Source organism: Saimiri boliviensis, chromosome 19 (assembly GCF_048565385.1).
Source record: "Saimiri boliviensis isolate mSaiBol1 chromosome 19, mSaiBol1.pri, whole genome shotgun sequence".
NCBI lineage: Eukaryota > Metazoa > Chordata > Mammalia > Primates > Cebidae > Saimiri > Saimiri boliviensis.
In genome coordinates, this window is record NC_133467.1 from 28,099,465 (window position 1) to 28,125,796 (window position 26,332).

The 26,332-nt window shown below is 36.8% G+C and overlaps 1 long non-coding RNA gene across 1 annotated transcript in view; it reads left to right on the forward strand.

Annotated features, from left to right (window-relative positions):
• Positions 1-10,830: 10,830 nt before the first annotated feature.
• LOC141582255 (uncharacterized) overlaps positions 10,831-26,332 on the forward strand; it is a 154,302-nt gene continuing 138,800 nt past the window's right edge. The window contains exon 1 of the long non-coding RNA XR_012515071.1: positions 10,831-10,917. This is a non-coding gene — a long non-coding RNA (uncharacterized LOC141582255). The remainder of the gene's footprint in view (positions 10,918-26,332) is intronic.

The following is a 26,332-nucleotide window of genomic DNA, read 5'->3' on the forward strand; positions in this document are numbered from 1 at the left end:
TTCAATGCCTGCACTTAACAGAACTGTTAAAGTATAACAAGCACCATTTGAGGATTAACAGGAACTTTTTTTTGAAGATTTCAAATGAAATCGACTTTCAGTGTAATTGTACCTGAAATATTTATAAACAGCTCATCAGAGCCTCTATTTGTCATAGACTTTTGAGTTTATTGTTGGGATCACATAATAAGATGATTTTCTTTTGTCTTTGAAATTGTTGTGAATCTCTGTTTGTACTTTGCTTTTTTATTAAATGGACTCAAAGGTGAGTCTTGACTCTTTAGTGTAGGACAAGATGGCACACTAACACCATCATGGACCTCCTTTTCATTGTGTCTGAAACGTGAGCCACGTAGTGTCAGCCTGCTGTGAAGTTAACATCGCCAGGAAGAATCTTCTACAGAAATGATTTCAATTTTTTCAGTATTTAATAGTGAAAAGTATTAATGGAATAATGGTAATACATTTCTGGTTTAATATAAATTACAGATGTTTTCTAGTTGTGCATGGATGCTGGCAACTTAGTAATTTGGACAACTGTTTGAATATGTAATGCTAAACTTAGGTTTAAAAAAGTAAAACTGGTAAAGTGGGTCTTTGTCATTTGCTTAAAAAAAATGTGAATGTGTTGGTGCGTTCAAAAAAATGTACATAGAGAAGTAATAAGGAAGGTTCTCCAACAATAAAAGCGACTTTTCTTCTCTAGATTTTATACTGACTAGTTTACTAATACTGGGTTAAATTGCCAACCATGTATCCACAACATTCCACATATGTACACCCCGAGGACAAGAATTGCTACATTGGGGACATTCGAAATCTTCAAAGTCAAGATTGATGTGCTTTAGGAAAGACTGATTTTATGAAGATGCAACTAATGTTTATTGAATACACCAGCGTGCCAAATAAGTCCCCATATTCCTGTCCCTGAATACCAAGATAGGATTTACTAGAGAGCACTGGTAAGAAACAATAAAACTCCTTTCTCAAAAAACGGATTTATTTATGAGCCATTTCAGGTTTACTAGAAACAATCAGTTCTAGTGTTGTCTAGAGTTTTTAGTTCTACAATATAGATGCCCTACTATTGATCAGTAACCAGCTATTTTAGAACATTTGCCTCTGCTGTACCTCCGTATTTCTTGCCGAGTTCCTCTCAAATGTCAAATTAACCTTCGGAACGTCCTTATTACATAATATCTCCAATGAATAAAAAGACTCTTTGTGAGTGTGACTGTGTGTGAGAGAGAGTGTGTGTGTGTATACATGTGTGTGGGGTGTTTTCCTGGCTAACACATGTCAGGATCTGTTTAAGCCCCTTGCTTTGTGCTCAAATGTCACCCTGCCAGAATTTATTACATCCTGTTTATTAATTAATCAAAATACATTTATACAGAACAGGCTTTGTGAGATGGAGTAAAAAAAATAACGTTATGAGAGGCATCCTCCAGACGGAGTGGCGTGTCTCTGATGGCAACCAGGAATGCAACTCCAGCATTCCCTGTCAATGCCACTGTAAGAGTTGAGATGATTTGAAAATGTAGTAATTAAAGGTAGAAGATCAAAGAGATTACTTCAGTTCTGGAACTGGATATGGGAGAAATGTATTTCTCTAAATCATGGTCTGATCATAAATATCACTTTGGTGTTTTTTTTTTTTTTTTTTTTGATAAGAAAAAATACATCACTGGCTTATACACTCACTCACACACACACATAACTCTGACATAACTCTGAGGGTCTCCTGTGGGGATAAAGTGAGGTGCTAAGGCAGCCGTGAAGATTCAGCTAATGCTTACTGACCTTCTGCTGACACCAGCCCCTGGACAAGATGTTTCCATGATCTTTTCTTCAGGTCAGCTTACTGTAGGACACCAGGACATTTATCTCACTCCCTTTAATCTCAGGTTCCTTCCTTGTCTTCCAAATGGGGTTACTAGACTCCCAGAGCTACTGTGAGGGTACAATGGAGTATGAGAATCTGTTCAGAAAAGTCAGTTAACGTAGCATGAGAAATAAAGTGTCATTGCTGGATGGGTTTCCTAAGTATCCTCTTAGGAACGTAATGTTGGTGAAGCAGTACCTAGGCTTGTCTATGGGGCTCAGTCTTGCATTTAAATAGGCCTGTATTGTCAGATCAAGGTCTTGGGCATAAAAGTTAGAAAGGTTGTCAATAAATGTTGGATATAATCATGTTATTTTGAACATATAAGATGAGGGTAAGAAAGGTTTATTGTACAAGAAATACATATATACATATATAGCATATTTTATATATATATATAAAATATTCCACTAGGAACCTTTAGAAAGCTGTGATATTAAATTATAAAAGAGACCACCCTCACTCCCAAGAAAACAAAACAAAAAAAAAAACAAGAACAACAATAAAAACAAAACAGGTAGTAATGATAAATAAAAAATAGAAAGTGCCTGAGATGGGGACTTCTTACTTTTGTCTTCCGGCAAATGAAGAAATGAAACTAAAATACATGATACATAAAATAGTGTCAGGAACATATATTTGTTGAATGAAACATCTGAAAAACCATTGAGAGGCAACTTAGTTCTTTCCAATACTCAAGTAGAAAATATGTATTCATTCTGGCTTTTGTAACTAAATGAAAATCAATGTGAAAAATCAAATTTGATTTACTAAAATTTTCTTTAAAGCCTGCTTTTTAGGAATATATCTAGTCTACAGTATGAAGCATAGCTGTTTGTGAGAAGCTGGCTGTTTGCTGTTCAATGATACTAGCAGTGATTTTGAGTTGTAATCATTGGCAGTCCAGTTCTAGTTGGTGGGTTGTGCTTAATTTAAAATTAATCCTTTTCAAAAAATGTTGGGCAATAGCTCATGACTACTGTATGATGTATAACTATCAAAATTGTTGGTTATTGGTCTTACGAGGTTGATTTTTCTTTCTTGACCTGTATAGAACTTTTAAAATAAGGTAGGAAAAAAGTTTCTCAATTTGAATATTATAGATTTTTTTCTAGAAGGCAGAGATAAAAAATTGAACTTGAGATTACTCAGGGGTTGATTTTCCATCTGTCTTTTAGTAGTGCGAAATTCTTGAAATTTAAGTGTTGTAGTGGATCATCTGTCCTTCTGTCTCACTTACTATATTGGGAAACAAGATCATCAGAGCGTAGCCAGTCACTAATAAGAAAAGAGACTAATAAGAAAAGAGACCGGGTTCCCTCTTTTAGCCTGGGCTCTTGCCTCTAAAATGAGTTCCTTTTATAAAGCGTAACTTCACAGAAATGTCAAAAAAAAAAAATTTCAAAACATACCCAGAAATAAACCATTGTGTTTTCTGACTACAATTTTGAATATTTGTTGGAAATTTAAGCTAGGTATTCTTTGATTTGGAAGTGAGGGTACAGTCCTAACTAAAGAATTGTTTGCTGATTTAAATTACTTCTAAAAGTCCCCAACTCAATGGGAATGTTAAGTGTAGGGAAATCTAGGTGTAGAAGAAAAGATTAGCGTGAGGTAATTTAGGTTAAGTGTAACGTAAGGAATAATTGTTTTACTTTATCCTGCTTTCTCTTCTGTAAACTCGAAAATTATACGTCACTGTACTTACTGTTAGAGACAATCTAGGCCAAGGCTGTTACATGCCAATATGCCGCCTGCCTTTTTCTTTTTTCTTGCTGTGACAACCTTAGAAACTGCTAGAAAACATTTCTCCAAGATGGTATAAGACTACCATGTGGGTACATGGAACTTTCTCTAGCAAGAAATAAACCTTTGCTGTGTTAAGCCATTCAGATTTGGGGGCTTGTTGAATGGGCAGTTGACCTTAACTACTCATTCTTACAATCACTATCACTACCCTTTCCTTCTTTTCCTTTGGTTCTCTGAATCAGTTAGGGGCCCACTGACATATATGCCTTCCTAGAAAGGGACTGTGTTAGAGGGACTTCCCGGGGCGGCTGGGGCCTTCTGTTTCCATTTTCCCTGTCTCTGGCTGCCTAGGGCTCTTCGTTTCCACGTTCCCACCTCTGGCAGGTTAGACAGGAGCTTTGTCTTCAGTTTTCCCACCTTTGGCTCTTGGAGGTGAGGGCTCTGCAACTCAGGGTTGTAAAACAGTAGCCAATCCAGTAAAGGATTCAAAGCAATGAATCCAGAGGAAGTTTGAAAGAACCCCTCTCATTCAACAAGAACATGAATGGGGAGGGAATAACTCAAGGGTAAAAGCTCTGGCCGCCCCAGCCGGGATGGCACCCTCTCTCTGGGTCCCCTTCCACAACAGCATGGAAGCTGCCCTTTCACTCTGCCTAACTGCACTATCACACACATTTCGGGTCCACGAGTTCTATTTGAGCTGTAACTCTCAAAGTGCTGCTGAGGCTCCTTTCCCCATTCTTCCGGATTAGGAAGGCCAAGAGCCTACGTTCCAGCGAGGAGCGCACCACTCCGGTAGTGGTCTAGCAGTTAGGACTCCTGGGTTTCACCCAGGTGGCCCGGGGTTTGACTGCTGAGGTGGGAACCAAGGAATCCACAAGCAGCTACTCTGGTTACACTAATGATCAGACGTAGGCTATTCAGTAAGAACTGTCCACTATCCAAAGAGGAGTGCCACTTTTTTGAATTGCATCAAGATATTCTTTATGATTTTTATACTCCTTAAAAAATAAGGTATCTTGGTTCCTGCTAAATACGTATTTTTGTACTAAAATGTATAACTTTAAAAGAGAGCACATTGATGGTAGTTTGAAAACTGTTTTTCTGTCATTTTTTGGTAAGTTTGTGTCTGAACAGCTTAGCATATAGGCTAAAGTTGTGCTGTATCTTTTTTTCTGTTGTGGGTAAGTTAAATCTGTTCTATGACCATATTATTCCCTCCTTCATTATATAATAACTACAGCAAAACAATGGTAACAACTTTGGCAAACCCTGTGAGTTGTCCTCCTTTATTTTTGTCTTCTCCCTTTCTCTCTTCCCTCAGATGAACTGGAGATTGGCATGCCACTGGCCAGCAATAGACTATCTCATGGAGCCTCCCTTGCAGCTAGGCATGGTCGGTGTGACTGGAAGGGTTATGTGTGTTCTCCACATCAACCTCTTAAAAGGAAATTGCTTAGTCTTTACTTCCTCTCTCTGCTTTTCTTGAATGTGCTGCTGCTGGGCTAACTCTAACCAAGCAGGTGAGGCTAATGCCCTAAAGCAGTTTTTTTTTTTTTTTCAAACATTAATTTGTTTGCCAAAGAATCTTCAAATAACAGATTCTGATATAGAAGATTTGGGTGGGGCCCGAGCTTTTGTATTTTTAGCAAGTTCCCTGGTGATGTTGTTGTTGCTGGTCCAGGACTTTGCACTTGAAATAACCAGATCTTCGAAAATGACTGACACACAAGCTAGAAGAAACCTGGGACCCTGGATGGCCTCTGGGAGCAGAGCTACACCCCTTGCCCTGGGCTACTCCTCTCTCAATTGCTCGGGGAGAGAGAGAAATCAACTTCTCTTGTATCCACTATGTTTTTGGATTTATTGGTTAGCTCTAGCCTATATGCCAAGGAATGCAGAAGTAGTTATAAGGATAATAATAAAAGTAATAATAATTGCTGTTTACTGAGTGCTTCCCATGTGGCAGACACTTATAGTCATTATCTCCTTAATATTCATAAAATCCCAATGAAGTATTATACTCATTTTATAGATGTGGAAGCTAAGGAAAGGAGGAGTCCCTAACTGGTCTAAACTCACACAGTAAGGCAGCATTGGTATTAAAGCTTGCATGTCTTTGACCTCAAATGAGACATTTATTGCCAAACTGACCACAGTTTGACTAGTGCATTTAAACGTGGATTCTTCGCATTTTAGACCTGATCAGCTTTCTCCTGATTTTGCCTTTAGGTGTTTGGATTAATGTTGACCATTTTCTTCCAGTCAACAAGTCAGGGAAGATAGCTGTTTGCTATTTACGGGAAACAGGACCCCAAAGTACCATCTTTTCTGTTCACCATTAATTCTTAACCAAGATTACAAAAAAAAAAAAAAAAAAAAAAAAAAAAGAGCAAGCTTACAGGAGAAGGCACTAATGTACATACAACATCGAAAGATAAAGATCTGTTCTCCTTTACTGCTTCATCTTACTAGCTTCTTGTCTTCTACTCATCAGCTTTGTTTTGGTCTCTGGTGAGCTAGGAGAGAGACAAAAAGAAAGGGATGCTAATGGATCACAAGCCTGCAAAAAGTTGAGTCTGGTGGGGCTAAGGTTTTTCTGGCTTCTGGCTCCCTCAGCAATCAGAATTGTTAGGTGGAGTCAACCAGAGATTCCCCAACAGCCTACAGAAGGGGAAATGAAAGCACTCTGGATACCTCCTGCGTTTGTTTCATCCCGGGGATGATGAACTGATGAAGGCAAAGCCAAATGAGACAGTTCATTCCGGAAACAGTGTATTGGGACAATAATAGATTAAGACATTTTTTAAACACAACTCTGGATGAAAAGTCAAACCACAAAAGGAGCATTTCTTCCAGCTCCACAAGGGTGGACTCCACCTCTAGTGCAGACAGTTTAGGGTTATTATTTTTGTAGCAGAGTAATAATGTCATTGCTACTTAAAAGTCTTTGTGACCTTTCTAAGGGAGCTGTTTGTGCTTCACTTGTTCTGTCATTTTTCTCCTTTCCCCTGCAAATCATCTTGCTTTTATAACTATGAGAGACTAATAGAAGGGGCAAGGAAGGGGTAGGAAGAATAAAAAAGAGAACACAGGAGAGAAAAGGAGGCAGTGCAATAATATGATAAGATAAAAAAAAAAGTAGGTGAAGGAGATAGAGAAGATAAATTTGTCTCTATAATTAATATAAATTCTAGGTCTCCAAGTTGAAAATATCAGAAAATGCTATCTTGGTGGCTGATGATTACAAAATCAATAGATTTCCAGTGAAAAATAATCATTCCTGTAATATATAAAGCCTAGACAATTGTTAGTTAAATGCTGGGACTGTGTAACAGGAGACAGATTTCTCTGCATTACTTTTCCTTTGCCCACTTTATCCATCTCCTGTTTTTCTTGAGCATCATTCAGCTCCACCATCTGCTTCTGTGCAACCCAGTAGCCTCACCGTGACCATCAGTTTCCTTGAGATTCTGAATTACTTCTCAAGGGAATTTTTTTTTTTCTGGCCTTTCTTCTTAAGGGGTGGGTGTGGAGTACCTTACGTTCTAATCTAAAGATGTCTATCTGTTATAGGTTCCTTTCCTTCAGAATTCCATCCACATGTGTAAAATTTACAAATTCAAGCCACTAGTGGGTAGTAATTAAACCACGCATTAATCTTCCCAAGTGATATTTGAATTTTAACACACAAAGGAATTTTAGATCTCTTGCTTGGAATTTTAGATATTCTGACAGGATTAGAGAGAAATATTTTTAAATACAGAAGTTTTTCCAAGAGAAAGTCTTATGTTTGGTTATATAAAAACATCTAGTAACTTAATCTGAATGTCTTCTTAAAAGAGAAAGAGAGAGAGAGAGAGATAAGTTCTTTAATTTTGGTATTACTGGGATCAGTTTGATACATAGCGTCTGTTCTGTTTCATTTACATAGATAAGATAATAAGCCTTATTCAACAGTATTCTTCAAAAAACAAACTTAACTTGAGAAGTGAAAGATCCTATATTTCATTTTTTCTAGACCTCAAATTGCCCAATAGGTGATGTGTATATAAAGTAGCAGATTAATCACCATGCTGAATGGAATTTGTATCAACTCAGTAATGGATAAAGAATTGTAATTGAAGCACTATGCTCTTTTTTGTTTTATTTTTAATGGACACATAATTGTACACATTTTTGGGGTACAGTGTGATGTGTTAATATTTGTACACATCATATAAAGAGCAAATCAGGGTAAATAGCATATCTGTCACCTCAAGTGTTTATCATTCCTTTGTGGTACGAACATTAAAAACCTTCTCTTCAAGTTATTTTGAAATATATAATATAATGTTGTTGACTATAGTCACCATACTGTGCAATAGAATACCAGAACTTACTCCTCTTATGTAACTATAATGTTGTAGCCATTGACCGCTCTTCCCAGTGCCCCCCAACCCCCACCATCCTCCTCTTACCAGCCTCTGGTAACCACTATTCTATTCTACTTCCATGAGATGGGGTTTTATATTTATTTTTTATGTTTTTTAGATTCCACAAGTGAGTGAGATCATGCAGTATTTATCTTTCTGTGCCTAGCTAATTTTACTTAACATAATGTCCTCTGCGTTCATCTGTGTTACTGCAAATAACAGGATTTAATTCTTTTTTATGGCTGAATAGTATTCCATTGTGTATATAAACCACGTTTTCTTTATCCATTCATATGCTGATGGACATTTATATTGATTCCATATCTTAGCTATTGTGAATAGTGCTGCAATAAACATGAAAGTGCAGATAACTCTTCAATATACTGCTTTAATTTCCTTTGGATAAATGCCCAGTAGTGAGATTCTGGGATCATATGATAGTTCTACTTTTAGGTTTTTGAGAAATTTCCATACTGTTTTTCCATCATGGCTGTAAATGTAATTTACATTCCCACCAACAGCCTATAAGGGTTCCCATTTTGCCACATCCATGCCAGTATCTGTTATTTTTTGTCTTTTCTATAATAGCCATTCTAATTGAGATGAGGTAATATCTCATTGTGGTTTAAATTTGCAATGAAATACTATACTCTTACTAGAGAAAGGAGTACTTATTAAACTCTTTATTAAATCCTACTGCCAACCAGCTGAACCATTCTTTGTAAGCAATAATAAATATTTTTCAGCTGATGAATTTTGTAATGATTTGTTACATAGTAGTAGCTAATTAAAACACTTCTACAAAGCTGAGAATTTCTTTCAGAGGTCCATTTAACTGATGAACACACAAAATCAGCAATAGGTTAAGCAGAATTGTTAGTGTGAAATTAAGTTATTGTGGACATACCTTTACTTTCCATACTTGGAAGTGATTAAGATAGACAAGAACAGTTTTAAATTCTTTTTCTCTCTCTCCCTTTGTAAAATTTATCAATAACCCATGATAGGAAATGACAACATAAATGAGTAAGCCATTGCTTTTCCCCTAAGGTGCTTACAGTACATTGGGCATGTATGGGAAAGCAGACAAGTAAATGAATAATTAAAGGACATTTGTAAAACAAGAACCAAGGTCTAGGAACATAAAAGAAAAAGCATGATGCTTCTGCCTAAGAACATGAGGAAAGTGTTTACAAAAGATATTTTACTGGAGCTAAGTTTTGAAGGAATAAGTTAGAACCTTGATGCATAAAACATGATCCACACACCAGTAAATAGCATCAGCCTCATAGTAGTAGCCTCTTAGCAATGCAGAATTTGTGGTTCTATCCAGAGTATTAGATCAAAATCTTCGTTTAAAAAGATCTCCAGATGACTTATATGTATGTTAGAGTGTGAGTTACAATTATGGCTTGGGTGATGGTTTTCATTTTGTCTGCACATTAGAATCATCTGGGAGTTCTGCAAAAAAAAAAAAAAAGTAATGCCCAAGGTTGCTCTATCCAGAGTTTCCCTTTAAATTATCTTTGGATGGAGCCAAACATTAAGATGTTTAGAATATCCAGGTACCAGTGAGTGGTCTGGTATAGCTACAGGCATATATGAGATTGTTAGATTGTTTGGGCGCTTTATGTGCTGCTGTACATTAAGGTGTAAAGAATGAGTGTGGTGAGATGGATTTCTAAGATTCTGAGAAAATCTTCTGACTCTGTAGTCTGTAAATGTGGAGGTTCTGAAAATGGTCATGATGTCTTTGGTTGATGCCTGGATACTGAAATAGCTTTCATGCCAAAAATCTTAGAATGCCTGGAAATATGGATGTTTTAAGTGAGACTGCAAAAGTTACCAAATTGCAAAGATTGAAAGCAGGAGGGAAGGATAAAGGAAACAGATCCTATTAGAAATCTACTTTTCAACGTTATAATGAACAAAAGCTTATTGGCAACTTTGAAGAGAAATTTTATGTAATAGTGTTGGGAAGAGCCTAATTAAATTATACAGTTTCCTTATGGGTTTTTTCCAGTTTCGCATCCTGCCTTCCCTGGCTCTGGTTGGAGAGAGCATTTAAACCCCAGAATCTGTCACTGATGGATATTACAAGTCCCACGACATTCTCACTGCATTCATTGCAATGTTTGGGCCAAGTTCCAATCAGAAAGTTACTTTCTATTGACTGTAAATTTCACACCTCTAACATGAAGACTTCTCATAACACACAGTCTCTTAAATTGGCTTCAAGTCCTGCCTGAAACCAAGTATGACACATACCCTCAAATGGGCTTCAAATTGAGCCACAGCCTTGGCTAAACATATTTTAATGACAACACATAACATTCAGGTCATCGAAAGAATATTTCCCTCTTCATATGATACATGTGTTGCTGGCATAAAATTATATGACTTACATCCCCTTTCAGCATTGGGAGGGTCGAGAAATCTTTTTCACTTTCGGTCTGAAATTACTCTGCGGTATAAATTATTACTCACAGTTCAACACTTGCTGTGTTCTGCCCAGAGGTGGCTGCCTTCTCAAAGACTCTGTGATTTATGGGTGGAGGCAGAAGGGCGAGAGTGCCTCTGAGCAAACATGTACCTGCCCAGTGTTCCCTCTGTCAGATGCAACAGAGGGTTGAAGAGCTGGAGCCCACCAATTCAAAGAAATCAGAAAAATCACAGGGATGCCTTTTACCTCTAGTGATATGGAATAATTGAGGTGCAGAGGGGAATCACTGAGGGTATGTGTATTCTACACAGCTGGTTCTTGATGTTGTTTTTCAGATCCCTCGAGACTGGGACCAGTTATAATCAGGAATGATCTGGGAGGCTGACGTTGGATTCTAGTGCTGGATCTGCCCCTTGCTAACTTTTGTGAGTAAACAATTAACATTGCTAAGCCTCCCTTGCCTCAGTTATGTAAAGAAGATAGCATATTTCTTGTTTACTTACAAGGTTATTATTTCATTCAAGTAAGACAAATTGTTTAAAATGTTGTGTGAACTGGACAAGTCTATGATGCTTTCATTAGATGCAGGAGTTAGCATAAAATATGGTGGGTTTACCACAGGGCATATCTTCCTCAAGGGATATAGCTTTTTTATTATGACCTACACTCAGAGGCATTTAAATAACAGGCCTGTTGGGTCCCTTTACAATATCATGTTCTCCATCTCCACCCTGCATGTGGTTGGCATTCTATATATTTTTTCTCTTAAGAAAATACAAAAAAGGGTCCTATTTCCATGGTAAAGAAAATAGATTTCCAGTATCTTGTCTCCTTCAGAAATTCAAAGACCTCATTAGCAACTATCTATAAAGACAGCAGAAAACAATGAAACTAAAAGATTATCTGCCATTTTTGTAAATTCTTCATTACTTCTATTAAACCTCTAAGGTGGAAGAACTTACCAAATATTTTTGATGTGCTTTAATCTAGATTTTAAAAATGTGAAAAAAATATTGCATAATATGTAACAAATAGCATATATTATATACTATGATATATGCATATTCTATTAACTATAGCTATATATGTTATATATCATAGTATACATATATAATAATTGATATAAATAAATGTTGAAGGTTTTTCTTAAGAATGAGATGCATAATTTAGTTTCTTCACATTGACACTGCCTATGTGTATTTAAAATAATTGATTTATAGAAATTCTGTTTATGCATAAATTCTCAGGAGTGCATTTGGGAAACTGAAGGGTACATAAGGAATAAAGATTGTTTAGAACCAGGTTATTTCGAATTTCAGCTTTATCAAGAGCCGAGAAGCACAGCCGAGCAGCAGCCTCCAGGATCACTATGTGTGTCAAGAAAGGTTTCCCAAAAGATAAGACAATTAAGCAGAATCACTAAGGACAGGGAAGAATTCAACAGGTAGAGAAAGAGGAGAGAGCACTCCAGGCAGAGCCCTAGTAGAATGAGAAGATGCAAATGTTCTAGGGGCTGGGGGTGGAGAGAGATGACGCAGTAAGGCTGTAGAGGAGAGAAGGATCCGTTCAGGAAGGGGTTTGTGGTCCAATCTGTGGTACTTTTATTTTATCCTGAGTCCATCGAAAGCTTTTTAATACAGAAAGTAACATGATGAGTCCTTGGTTTCTGGCCAGAGAGCTTAGCAGGTTATATGCATAACTTTTTGCCATGAACATCTAAATACTTGCCGTTTCTATCAAACCTAACACACATTAAATAATGTTTGGGGACAGTGCTCTGGAGGGGATCAGATTTGATTTGTGTCACTGTGCAAAAAGAAAGAGATAATAGCTCTGTAGCATAGACAGCAAAGTCTTTCTTTCGAGGGACAGCTAGGCCTGTGCAGCTGGAGATGTTGAATTGAGTGAGAGCTGTCTGTTAAATACCTCCTTGTGTTAGCAAAGCTCCTTGAGTGGCCTTGAAAATCACCGAAGTGCCAGAAAGCTTTATAATCCAGAGCTTAAGTTTACTTCAGTGATATGTCGCAGGAATTGTTAAGTGAGAACACGAGCCCGTCTGTTCACCTTAACAAGTGAGAGAGGCGGACGGTCTCTCCTGGATCAGAAGGTGTGTAACAGGAGGAATGCATAAGCCTTCCTGGAAAGCAACAGCTGAACCAGAGGAAGGTTAAAACAGAGTCTGGGAGTAGAGTTTAGTAAGTCCCTGGAAAGAAGTTAGGCTCCACTAATACAATATCTAGTCTGTGCCAAACATAACTAAATGTCTCCTGTATAATTTTGGTTTGTGTGGTTGTAAGATTTTATGGGCTCTTGGAACCAAGAGGGGAGACCAATGAGGAAAGTAACTGTCAACACATGTTCCTAAGGAAATCATACATTTCAATTCAACTGGCATTCGGGTATGGTGCTGACATAATAATTTTCAGGCAAAGGTGTAAGATCCATCTTTTTTATACCAAGCTTCAATCACCTGCAGGGACTCCCTGTTTTAAGAGTGGAGAATCAAATGTGGCTTAAGTGAAAATAACTTTATTCAGGGAAGTAGGTGCCAGTGTTAGCTGAATCACTGGCAACAACTGTGATTTTTCAAATCCATGGAGTATAATCTTTATTCCAGATTATCCTCTTTCTTCCTTCTAATCATAGAAAATAATGTCTTCAAATAAATATGCCTATCTACCTATGAAAAATATATTGTCTGTAGGCTATGTATTTCTAGCAGTGGAGATGTTTTTAGTTAAATTTTATTAAAAAGATGACTGGGTACGGTGGCTTACGCCTGTAATCCCGCAGAGGCTGGCAGATCACTTGAGGTCAGGAGTTAGAGACCAGCCTGGCCAACATGGTGAAAGCCCATCTCTACTAAAAATACAAAAATTGGCCAGGTGTGGTGGCAGGTGCCTGTAATTCCAGCTACTCAGGAGGCTGAACCGTGGCTGGGGGGTGTTGCTGAAAGTTGCAGCTAGCTGAGATTGTGCCACTGCACTCCAGCCTGGGCAACAGAATGAGACTCTGTCTCCAAAGAAAAAGAAAGTGAGACTGCCTGCCTAGTATGGGCTGGTTACTCCTAACTGAGTCAGCTGGACCTTACCTCTGTTTTCTGGTAAACATATCTACCTAACATTTATTGAGGATATCTAATTATATGCTGCAAACTCTGCAAGTTCTTTATGTAGATCATTTTATCTAATATCCAAAGCAAATATCTAAGAAAGACCCTATTATTAACTTGATTTTTCAGAAGGGGAGTCTGTGGCACGAAGTGGTTAAGTAACCTGCTCAAGGTCATACTGCCATTAAGTGGCAGAACTGGGATTTGAGCTTATGCCTGCCTAACTCCAGGGCTCAGGTACCATAAATTATTAGTTTAGTTTTTTCTGTGTATTAAGTTTGCCAGTTCATTTAGAGGCTGAACCTCATACCTTTTCCTTATTAGAACTTTGTTCTTAGGGACCCTAAGCAATGAAACTTTATACTAACCATGATAAGACAATACAACGATAATGCCTCAAGGTGAATTATTTATCTCCAGATCTAAGATTCCTGAATAGTTATCTCAGTTCAGGAAAATATAAGAAAAATTAAGGAACAAGCTATCTCTGGGGGTGGGGAAAATATGCTTTGCCTAAAGTTTGGTTAATATTGAACTCATTTTACTCTTAATTTCAAAAATAAAGAATATATGCTATTGAAGTCCATGAAATAAAGGATTGTATGTTACAGTTTATAAGAAATCTGATAACATAACGATCAAACCTCCTGAACACTGCAGAACCTTTACACATTTAGAAATTTTGGTGAATGGGGCACATTTAACTTGTCACTGACTGTACGATTTTAATATAGTCTTCTACAAGAGTGTCAGTTTGTGTGTCACTACAAAATACAGACCAGGTCATTTTTAAAATTTTATTTTAATAGGGGAACAAGTGATATGGGTTACATTGATAAGTCGTTTAGTGGTGAATTCTGAGGTTTTGGTGCACTCGTCACTGGAGCCGTGTACGCTGTACCCAATACGGAGTCTTCTATTCCTCACCTTCCTCTCCCCCTTCCCCTGAGTCCCCACAGTCCATTATATCATTCTTCTGCCTTTGCCTCCTCACAGCTTAGCTCCCACTTATAAGTGAAAACATACAATATTTGGTTGTCCATTTCCGAGGTACTTCACTTGGAAAAATGGCCTCCAAGTTCATCCAGGTTGGTGCAAATGCCATTATTTCGTTCTGTTTTACCGCTGAGCAGTATTCCATGCTGTATATATACCACATATTCTTTACCCACTTGTTGGTTGATGGGCACTTACGTTTGTTTCATATCTTTGCAATTGCAAATTGTTCCACTCTAAACATGTTTGTGCATTTATCTTTTTCATATAGTGGCTACTTTTTCTGTGGGTTGATACCCAGGAGTGGGATTGCAGGATCAAATGGTAGTTCTCCTTTGAGTTCCTTGAAGAATTTCTATACTCTTTTTCCATAGCGGTAGTACTAGTTTACATTCCAATCAGCAGTGTAAAGAGTTCCCCTTTCATCCTATGCATGCCAACATCCGTTATTTTTTTTTATTTTTTAATTATGACCATTCTTGTAGGAGTAAGGTGGCATCTCATTGTGTTTCCAGTTTGCATTTCTCTGAAAATTGGTGATGAATACATTTTTCATATGTGTGTTCGTTGTTTGTATATCTTCTTTTGGGAATTGTCTGTCCATGTCCTTAGCCCACTTTTCAATGGGATTATTTGTTTTTATCTTGCTGATTTGTTTGAGTTTCTTATAGATTGTGAATATTAGTTCTTTGTTGTGTGCATAGTTTGTGAAGATTTTCTCCCACTCTCTGGGTTGTCTGTTTATTCTGCTAATTATTTCTTTTGCTATGCAGAAGCTTTTTAGTTTAATTAGGTCTATTTTTTTTTTTTTTTTTTTTTTTTTTTGCTTTTGGGTTCTTAGTCATGAATTTTTTGCCAAAGCCTATGTCTAGAAGAGTTTTTCTGATGTTGTGTTCTACAATTTCTATGGTTTCAGGTCTTAGATTTAAGTCTTTGATTCATCTTGAGTTGATTTTTATATAAGGTGAGAGATGAGGACCCAGTGTCACTCTTCTGCATGTGGCTTGCCCATTATCCCAGCACCAGTTATTGAATAGAACATCCATTTCCCACTTTACTTCGTCGAAGCTCAGTTGGCTGTAAGTATTTGGCTTCATTTTTGAGTTCTCTATTCTGTTCTATTGGTCTAAGTGCTATTTTTATAAGCCTTGTAGTATAACTTGAAGTTGGGTAATCCGATGCCTTCAGATTTGTTCCTTTTGCTTAGTACCGCTTTGATTGTGTGAGCTCCTTTGTAGTTCCATATGAATTTTAGAATTTTTTTTTCTAGTTGTGTGAAGAATGGTGATGTTATTTTGATGGGAATTATATTGAATCTGCAGTTTGCTTTTGGCAGCATGGTCATTTTCACAATATTAATTCTACCTATCCACATGCAAGAGATTATTTCCGTTTGTTTGCACATCTGTGATTTCTTTCAGCAGTGTTTTATAGTTTTCCTTGTACAGATCTTTCACCTCCTTGGTCAAGTATATTTCTAAGTATTTTATTTTTTTGCAGCTGTTGTAATAGGGATTGAGTTATTAACTTGATTATCAGCTTGATGTTGTTGGTGTATAGCAGTGCTACTGATTTGTTTACATTGATTTTATATCCTGAAACTTTAGTGAATTCATTTATCAGCTCTAGGAGCTTTTTGGGTGAGTCTTTAGGTTTTATAGGTATACAATCATATCATCGAAGAATAGGGACAGTTTGACTTCCTCTTTTCCAATTTGAATGCCCTTTATATTTCTTTTTCTTGTTTGATTGCTCTGGTTAGGTCTTCCAGACTGGGTAATTTATAAACAATGGAAATTTATTTCTTAGAGTTCTGAAGGCTAGGAAGTTCAAGATTAAGATGCTAACAGGTTTAGTGTCTGGTGAGGACTGGGTTTCTACTTCAGAGTGGCACCTTGTGGCTGCATTCTCTAGAGGGGATGGATGCTGAGTCCTCATAGTAAAAGAGAAGAGAGGAAAAATGTGCTAAACGAGTTTCCTCTAACTCTCTTTATTTAAGGCAATAATTCATTCATGGTGGCAGAGTTCTCAAGATTTACTTTCCAAAAGGCCCTGCCTTTTGGGGGAACAAATTCAAACCATAGTAAGGAGCCTCTAATTTTTTCGTAAGAAAAAATTCCATTTAGATTACTTTATATTATATTACATCCTAGCAGAGAATGATCATACTTCCTCTATTTCCCCATCTCACCAAATGTTAATCCTCTTTATCTAGTTTCTCATAACAAAAATCTTCATGTCTTTCTTGACTTCTTCATTTCTCCAACCCATCAGCTCTACCATGAAATTATACCTAGAGTTTAGCTATTTCTACCCATTCACCACTACTACCTAGCCTATGCTACCATCATTTCCTACCTGGACTGTTACAGTAGCCTCCCAGCTAGTCTCTCTTCTGACTTTTCTGTTTGTCACACAGCAGCCAGAATGATACCCTTAACATCCAATTTTGTTCATGTCACTCCTCAGCTCAAAGCCCTCCAGTGATTTTCCATCTAACTCAGAATAAAGGTAAAACATGTTACAGTGTCCTACAAGGCTGTACTTGATCTGATGCACTGAAAACTCTCTGATCCTGTCTCCTATTTTTATGTTTCTCACTCATCATATTCCAACCACACTGTTCTGCTGCTGTTCTGCCAAAAAGCTAAGCATATTCCACACCTCAGTGCCTTTGCATGTCCTGTTCCCTATACCTATCAAGCCGTTCCCCCAGCTAGCTATGTAACTCTACTCCTTACTTTATGCTAATCTCTGCTCAAATTTCACATTATCAGAGAGGGCTTCCTTGATAATAATATGTAAAATGTTTTATACACACACATATATGTGTAAAAGTAAAATATTTAAAAATAGTTTCTAATTCCAAAACAATTTCTGATATTTATTTCCCCATACTATTTTCAAAAAAAAAAACCTTTTAAATTATAATTTATAACAGTACAGAAAAGTACACTTTGTAGTGTACTTTGTAGTGTAGAGTAGAATTCATTAATTTATCACAAAGCAAACATCTGTTTCACTATCACCCAGGTTAAGAAATTAAACATTGTCATTACCCCAGTGTTGCAGAGCACCTATAACCTGCTCTTAATAGCTAATGCCTTCCTTCTTTATAAAGGTAACCAGTATTTTGAATTTTATGGTAATTATTTTTGTTTTTAAATTTTTAACCAACTGAACATACATTTTTAAACAATATAGTTAAATTTGTCTGCTGTTTGAGTTTCACATAAAATGTAATCATACTGTCTATAATTTTTTTCTCACCTGGCTCCTTTTGCTCAACATTATGTTTTAAAATTCATTCATTTTATTGCATGTAGTTTTAGTTTCTTTATTTTCATTGCAATGTATTATTCAATTCTGTGATTATTTGTAGTTTATTTTTTCATTCTATTCTTCGTGCGCATTTGAGTTGTTCTTGATTTGAAGTATTATGAATAATGCTGCTATGAGCATTTGTGTACATGAGTCTTTGTTCACATATGTGCATGGGTTTTTTCTGAATATAAACCTGGAAATGGAATTTCTGAGGGCATGGGAATGTTAAATTTGAGTTGATAATTTCAAAATGTTTTTAAAGTGACTGTACCAGTTCACACACTTACCAGTAGGGCATGAGAGTGCTAATTAATTCACAACCCAGCCAACAATTAGTATTATTTTATTTATTTATTTATTTTTTAGAGATGAGGGTCTCTCTATGTTGACCAGGCTGGTCTCAAATTCCTGGCTTCAAGTGATCCTTCCATCTCGACCTCACAAAGTGCTGGGATTACAGACATGACCCACTGTGCCCAGCCTATATATTTATTTTTAAATTAACTAATCTTGTGAGTGTGTAGTAGCATTACATTATGATTTTAATTCAGATTTCCTGCATTGGTAATTACATGGAACACCATTTTAAAATATTTATTATCTATTTGAGTATTCGTTTTTTTAAGTGCCTCCTCAAATGTTGTCCACATTTTTATTTGTTTCTTAGTTGTTGGTATATTCTAATTAATTTATAGGGCTCTTTACATATTCTGTGTATTATTCTTCTCTCATGATGTGTGTTGAAATTTCTCTCCCCACTCCTTGCCTTTCTTTCTCACTCTCTTGTAGTGCTTTTAGACAAAAAGAAGTGTGTAATTTTAACATGCTCTAGTTATCAATCTTGCTGTTTATTGCATGTGTTTCCTTTGTCCTGTGTAAATCGTCTTTTCCTGCAAGTTCCTGACTATCTTCTATGTTATAGTCTAGAAGTTTTATTAATTAATCTTTTCCATTGTGATTGATAGTTTAACTGGACATGATTTGTATTTATTTGGTATTTGAAGTAAGTGTTGACAATCTTTTCTTTTTTATATGAATATTTCAGTTGACCCGACAGAGTTTATTATTTCCTACTTGATTTGCAGCATTACCTCTGTCATCGTTTTTGGATAATATAAAATACAATTCATAATTTTCAAATTTTTATTTTCCTTTCATTCTTTAAATCAATTTGTGTAATAGACTTTTACCACTGAATCATTTTTTACTAATTTTGTGATTAATGTTTTTTCTGGTACTTGAATAATATTAGCCTGTAATTTTGTAATTCTCTCAGATTTTGTTATCAAAGTTAATTTGGTTTTTTAAAATAAATTCAGAAACACTTTTTATTTCATTCCCTGAAAGAGTTTGAGTAACATTAATGTTATTTGTTACTCAAATGTTTTTAAGAATTCACCGGTGAAATCACTTGGCTTATAGGTTTCTTTGGCAAAGGTTTTATATAATGAATTTAATGTTATTAGTAACTTCAGGATTATTCAGATTTTCTGTTTTTAGGTAAGTTTTGTAAACTGTACTTTTTAACAATAAATATTTTATCTGAATTTCAAATTTACTTGCATGCTTCTTTTTATACTACCTAGTATTTTGAAAAACTTTTATTCTATTATTGTTCATTTGTATCTTTTCTTTTTTTTGATCAATCTTATCAAGGGCTTGTCAATGGTATGAATTTTATTTATTTATTTATTTATTTTTTGAGTTGGAGTTTCGCTCTTGTTACCCAGGCTGGAGTGCAATGGCGCAATCTCGGCTCACCGTAACCTCCGCCTCCTGGGTTCAAGCAATTCTCCTGCCTCAGCCTCCCAAGTAGCTGGGACTACAGGTGCACACCACCATGCCCAGCTAATTTTTGTATTTTTAGTAGAGACGGGGTTTCACCATGTTGAACAGGATGGTCTTGGTCTCTTGACCTCGACCTCCCAAAATGCTAGGATTATAGGCATAAGCCACCGCGCCCAGCTTAGTATGGATTTTTTTAAAAAATGAAGTTTTGTTTTGTTAATCTTCTTTATTGTATGTTTATTTCTATTTCTGTTATCTTGTTCCCTCTACTTTATTTTGGTAATTCTGCTGTTTATTTTCTACTTCTTGAGATAGATATGTAATTTTCTCAATTTTTGGCCTCTTTTTTTCTAACATGAGCTTATAGAAAAAAAATTTTCCTGTAAGATAGTTTTATTTGCATCCCAAAATAGTCAACTTATATGATTTATATTATCATTCAGTTAAAGTATTTTTTAATGTTCTCATTTTTTCTTTTTGACATGTAGGTTCTTTTGAAGTGTGTTTCACAAGTTCCATATATTTGGAAAGTTTTTTTCTATTTTTCAAAAACTTCTAACTTACTTCACTATGGTCAGAGAATATACTCTATATGGTTTCAATCTTTAAAGTTCATGGAGACTTATGTCATGGTCTGACAAATGATTAGCATTTATGAATATTGTTTGCTTCAGAAAATGTTTATGTTGCAGTTATTTTGAATGGTGTTCTATAAATAATATTCAAAGTTTGATAATTATACCAGTCCTGCCTGGTCTACTAATGGCAATGAAGTTGTAGTTTCTCATTGACCTTAACTGAGGTTATGACAATAGTAATCGAGCCAAAAAGGGTCTTCTGTCCAATTTCCCTTTGGTAGTTAAGATAGTTAGAATGAATGACCCCAGACAGCACAGTAACTGTCTTCCATGTCTGTTGATTCAGAAGCATGAGAAATCTGGTGTCCATGCGTTAGTCTTAACTTTTAGTTCAATGAAATTATTGTTGTTTTTCCTAGTGGAAGTGTTCTTGCTTTTGGCACTAAGACTTTTAGGCCAATAAAGCATGAGGACATGGAAACATGAGGCAAAAATATTGATACTGGGTCACTAGGGGAGACAGTGATGCCATTCTCATTTTCACCCCTTGATTTTTGAATTCATGAATCCTAGCAATAGGAAAAACAGAACCATATTTTGAATACTAATTTGGAGCACCTAGAGGCTTCTGGAGAACCCTTTCCCAGGCCTGCAAAGTATTGCCACCTAGCTGGTGCTGTAATTGAGACTTCAGAAGGCCATTCCATCATTCTATCAAACCAGCTACTTCAGGATGCCAGGGAACATGGTGAGACTGTGAATTTCATGAGCATAGGCCCATTGCTGTACTTCTTTTGCTATGAAGTGAGTTTCTTGGTTAGAAGCAATGTTGTATAGAATATCATACCATTCTGTAAGTCCAGAGATGGTAGTTTTTTTTTTTTTTTTTTTTTTTTTTTTTTTTTTTTTTTTTTTTTTTTTTTTTTGAGACGGAGTTTCGCTCTTGTTACCCAGGCTGGAGTGCAATGGCGCGATCTCGGCTCACCGCAACCTCCGCCTCCTGGGTTCAAGCAATTCTCCTGCCTCAGCCTCCTGAGTAGCTGGGATTACAGGCACGCGCCACCATGCCCAGCTAATTTTTTGTATTTTTAATAGAGACGGGGTTTCACCATGTTGACCAGGATGGTCTCGATCTCTTAACCTCGTGATCCACCCGCCTCGGCCTCCCAAAGTGCTGGGATTACAGGCTTGAGCCATCGCGCCCGGCCCAGAGATGGTAGTTTTGGCAGAAGTTTCCATGCAAAGAAGGCAAATCCTTATTCAGCATAAGTGTCTATTCTAGTTTGAGCAAAATACTGTCCTTTTTCCATGATGGAAGTGGTCCCGTGTAATCAACTTGCCACCAGGTAGCTGGCTGGCAACTCTGGGAAATGGAATCATGTCAAAGATTCAGTTTTGGTGTCTGCTGCTAGAAGATTAGGCAATCAGCAGTGGCTGCAGCCAAGTTTGCCTTAGTGAGTGAAAGTCAGTGCTGCTGAGCCCAAGAATGACTTCTATTCCTGCCACCATGGCTATTTTGGGCATGACCCTATTAGACAATGACAGGAGTGAATGGGGAAGGAGGCTGACTGGCATTCACAGAACAGGTCATTCTCTCCACTAGATTATTAAAATTCTCTTCTGCTGAAGTCAACCTTTGGTGAACATTCACATGGGACACAAATGCCTATCACTGTATGTCCTCCTTAAATTTCCTTTTCACCAATTTCTAATCATGTCCTTTCCAAGTTCTTATCATCCAGCCAATCTACTGGTCACCAGGAATAGGCATGGAAATTGCACATCCTGCCATTCCTCCTTCCAAGCAAAGTGATCAGTCAGGTGCACCGCTCAAAGTTCTGCCCACAGGGAAGATTTTTCTTCACCTTCATCCTTCAGGGATGTGTCAGAAAAGAGCTATAGTGCTGTAGCTGTCCATTTTTAAGCAGTGCCCGCATATCATATCATGCAGAAATATCTACAAAGCAGGCCTGATCTAAGGGAATGCTCCATAAAGCCATAGGTGCAGCCTTAGAGAGAAAAGTCAGGATAGCAGGAATGAGAAACATGCACGTGTGGACCACTTCTTCATGGAATTTGTGTCATTAGGGCCTGCTTGGGCCCAGTCACATATATGCCACTTCCGTTTAATAATGGAGTGCTTCTGTCAGGGCCCAAATTTATGACTTCATGGGTCAAAAAACATACAGGTCATGATGGGCAGCTCCAGTCCCATGGTAACTTGGTGGCCCATGGTTAAGTACTCAATCTCTACTAAAACCTAGTGGTAGGCAAAGAACAGTTTTTCAAAAGGAGAGTATCTGTGAGGATGGCAGGGCTTTGCTTCAGAATTCTAGTGCTCTGTGGGCAATTCATCTACAGAGATCTGCCAAAGAACTCATGTATCATCCCTATCTGCCTTTGAGACTTCAATCACCAGTGGATCTGCGGGAGCACATGCCCAAGTGGTAGAGCCGATCACATAGCAGCTTGGACCTGTTACTGAGCCTTCTTTTGTTCTGTGTCCCAGTCAAAACGAGCATTTATTTCAGATCAGTCAGTAAATGGGTCAGGGTAAAAAACCCACATGAATAATATGTTGCCTCCAAAATGTAAAATAAAGTCCACTAAGTATTTTGCATCTTTTGTCTTGTAAAAGAGGCCAGATACAATGGATTATCCCTCACCTTGGAAGGGATATCTTGACATACCCCAGATGACTGGATCCCTGGAAATTTGATAGAGGTATAAGGCCACAGTTTAGTCAGATGTATTTATCACCATCTGATATACAACTGCTTTACCAATAAGTCTAGAGTATTTGCTGCTACTTGTTCACTAGGTCCAACTGGCATGATGCCATTGATGTAATGGACCAGTGTGATATCTTGTGGGAAGAAAAGATTATCAAGATCCCTGAGAACTAAATTATAACACAACATTGGAAAGTCGATTTATCTCTGAGGTAGGATAATGAAGGTGTACGTTATCCTTATCAGTTGAAAATTAACTGCTTCCCATCAGCCTTATGGATGGAAATGGAAAGAATGGCATTTGTCAGATCAATGGGTGTGTTAGAGTTAGTACTTGAGTGTTAACTTGCTTAAGGAATGAAACTCCACTGGATACAGAAGCTGGAATTGTAGTCACCACCTTGTTAAACTTATATTAATCCACGTTATTCTCCAGATTCCATTTATGTTCTACATAGACTGAATAAGTGAGCTGAATGGGGAACTGGTGGAAATGACCACCCTTGCAAACTTCAAGTCATTGATGGTTACACTAATTTCTGTAATGTTTTCAGGATTGCAGCATTGGCTTGGTTTACTATTTCCTGGGTAGAGACAGCCCTAATGGCTTTCACTTGGCATTTTCTATCATATAACCCCTACTCCACAAGTCAGAAAATCAGTGTGAATTCTGCCAGGTGCTGGGTAAACATATTCTGATTATAAATTGCAGAACTGGGAAATAATCACAAGATGAATTGAGGGACCACTGGGCCCAGGCTCTCAAGATGTACCTAAGCCGAAACTCCATGAATCACCTTACCTTCTCCGTAAGTCCCCACTCTGACTGATGGCCCATAGTACACATTTTGAATCTTTAGAAATTAGTGTCAGGTCAGTGACAGTTTATAGTAGTCCCCAAAATATCAGGCTATTCCTTTCTCCCCAGTGCCCAGTTGCCCTGACAAAAGGCCGTAAGTCCTTTTGAGAAAGGCTGGGAGAAAGATGAGCAGAATACACTTTTACTAGTTTCCTTCCTCAAGGGGACTTAGTCTCTTCTTCATTCAAGGGTTCTAGGTTGGTAAGCTGGCTCAAGTCTGAGAATTGACTTGATGCATGACTCTGTTTTTATGATTCAGGTTAGACTTTTGTTCATTTGACCTTTAACTTTTCTGCTTATACAAATCAGTAGGTTGTTCTCAATAATGACAAATGTTCTCTATGATGTTTTATACCTGATAATATGATTTCACATGAATGATCACACTGGTTTATTCCAACAGTCTTGTGAGGTATTATTATTAACCCATTTGCCAGATGAGGAAACCAAAATGCAGAAATTATGAACTTATGATTTTACAAATAGTAAATTTCAGATTGTTTGTTTGAACATAAGCATTCAAAACAAAACTTTGTACAAGTGTTTATTGTGTTATAACTTGATATTTGGTGACACAGGAAATATTTATGTGCTCATTATCCAATTATTTGGAATCCATCATAATTTGAAAACTCTTCCCCATAACTGGTTTCATTAAAATCATACCTAGATGCCATGCTTGAGTATTCAAAACTTATACTTCAGTCCTAGAAATATCGGTTATATTTTTAAAGCAGCATGTAGAAATAAACAGTGGGAAAAATTTGTATCTTTAAGTAAATAAAAGAGATTTAAGCATATTTTAAAATAACAGAACTATTTCTTTGAAACATAAATTTTTATCCCTTCAAATTTGGGAACTATAAACAGTTATTTCCAAAGCCTTTTGGACTGAATAAGTGAGATTTAAATATACTTTTTTCTCTTATTATAAAAGTTACACTTTTATATCCAGACAATATAGATAAATGAACAAAATTAAAAACTTTCCTTAGTAAAAGCAATAGCTGTTGTTAGCATTTTCGTTAATAGCCTCTCTCTATTTCTCTCATACTCGCAGTCTCTTACACACACAAACACACACACACACACACACACACGTTTTGGAAACTGGGATAGTACTATAATTCTATAGGATTATTTTACAGCTGTACGGAATTCAACAACATGCAGGTTTTGTTGCAGGTGTTGAGATGCTGACACCCCCTCCTATTACTCCTCATCCCTGCCGCACAGTTAAAAATCTATATATAACTTTGACTCCCCCAAAACCTAACTGCTAGCAATCTATTTTTTGACAGGAAGCCTTGTTGATAACATAAACAGTTGATTAACATAACTTTTTGTTGTTATTGTATTATATACTGTATTCTTACAATGAAGTAAACTAGAGAAAAAAAGTTAGAAAACCATAAAGAAGAGAAAATCACATCATGGAAAATGGGGTATCAATCCTCTAAAGCATTTATCCTTTGTGTTATTTTCTAAGTGGAAGTGGATTATCCTAAATCCCCTGTCATTTTTACATTGAGTAGGCTGAGGAGAAGAAAGAGAAGAGGTTGGTCTTGCTTCCTCTCGGGTGGCAGAGGCAGAAGAAAATCTGACCATAAGTGAACCCAGGTTGTTCAAACTGGTGTTGTTCAAGGGTCAACACTTTTGTCAATATGTTTTAATTTTCTTATTTTTCTAAAACAATTTTTAATGGTAACATATAGAATGCAGTGTAATATAATTAACCACGTTTCTATTCTTGGACACTATAGTTGCTTATAAATTTTTGACATCTTTTCAGCTGAAATGAACATTTTTTGTATTTAAGTTGTTTCACGTGAGGGATGGGATGGTGTCATGGAGGGATGTCGAATTTTATTTGTTTTTCAACTTCAGTTAAAATGATCATATGGTTTCTGTCCTGCATTCTTTTAATATGATGTACCACATTGACTGATCTGTGTATGTCCAACCATCCTTGCATCCCTGGGGTAAATCCTACTTGATGAATGATTTTTTAATGTATTGCTGAATTGACTTTTCTAGCATTTTGTTGATGATTCTTAGAATTTGGCAGTGAAACCATCAGGTCCTAGGCATTTCTTTCTTGGGAGACATTTTATTACAGCTTTTTATCTCACTGCTTGTTATTGGTTTGTTCAGGTTCTGGATTTCTTCATGGTTCAATCCTGGTAGGTTTTATGTATCTATGTGTTTGTACGTTTCCTCTAGATTTTCAAATTTATTGGCATATAGTTTCTCATAGTAGCCACTAATGATCCTTTGAATTTCTGCAGTATAAGTTGGAATGTCTCCTTTTCTGTTTCTGGTTTCATTTATTTGGGCCTTCTCCCTTTGTTTGCTTTCATAGTCTGGTTAAAGATTTGTCAATTTTGTTTAACTTTTTGAAAAACCAACTTTTTTTTTGAGATGGAGTTTCACTCATTACCCGGGCTGGAG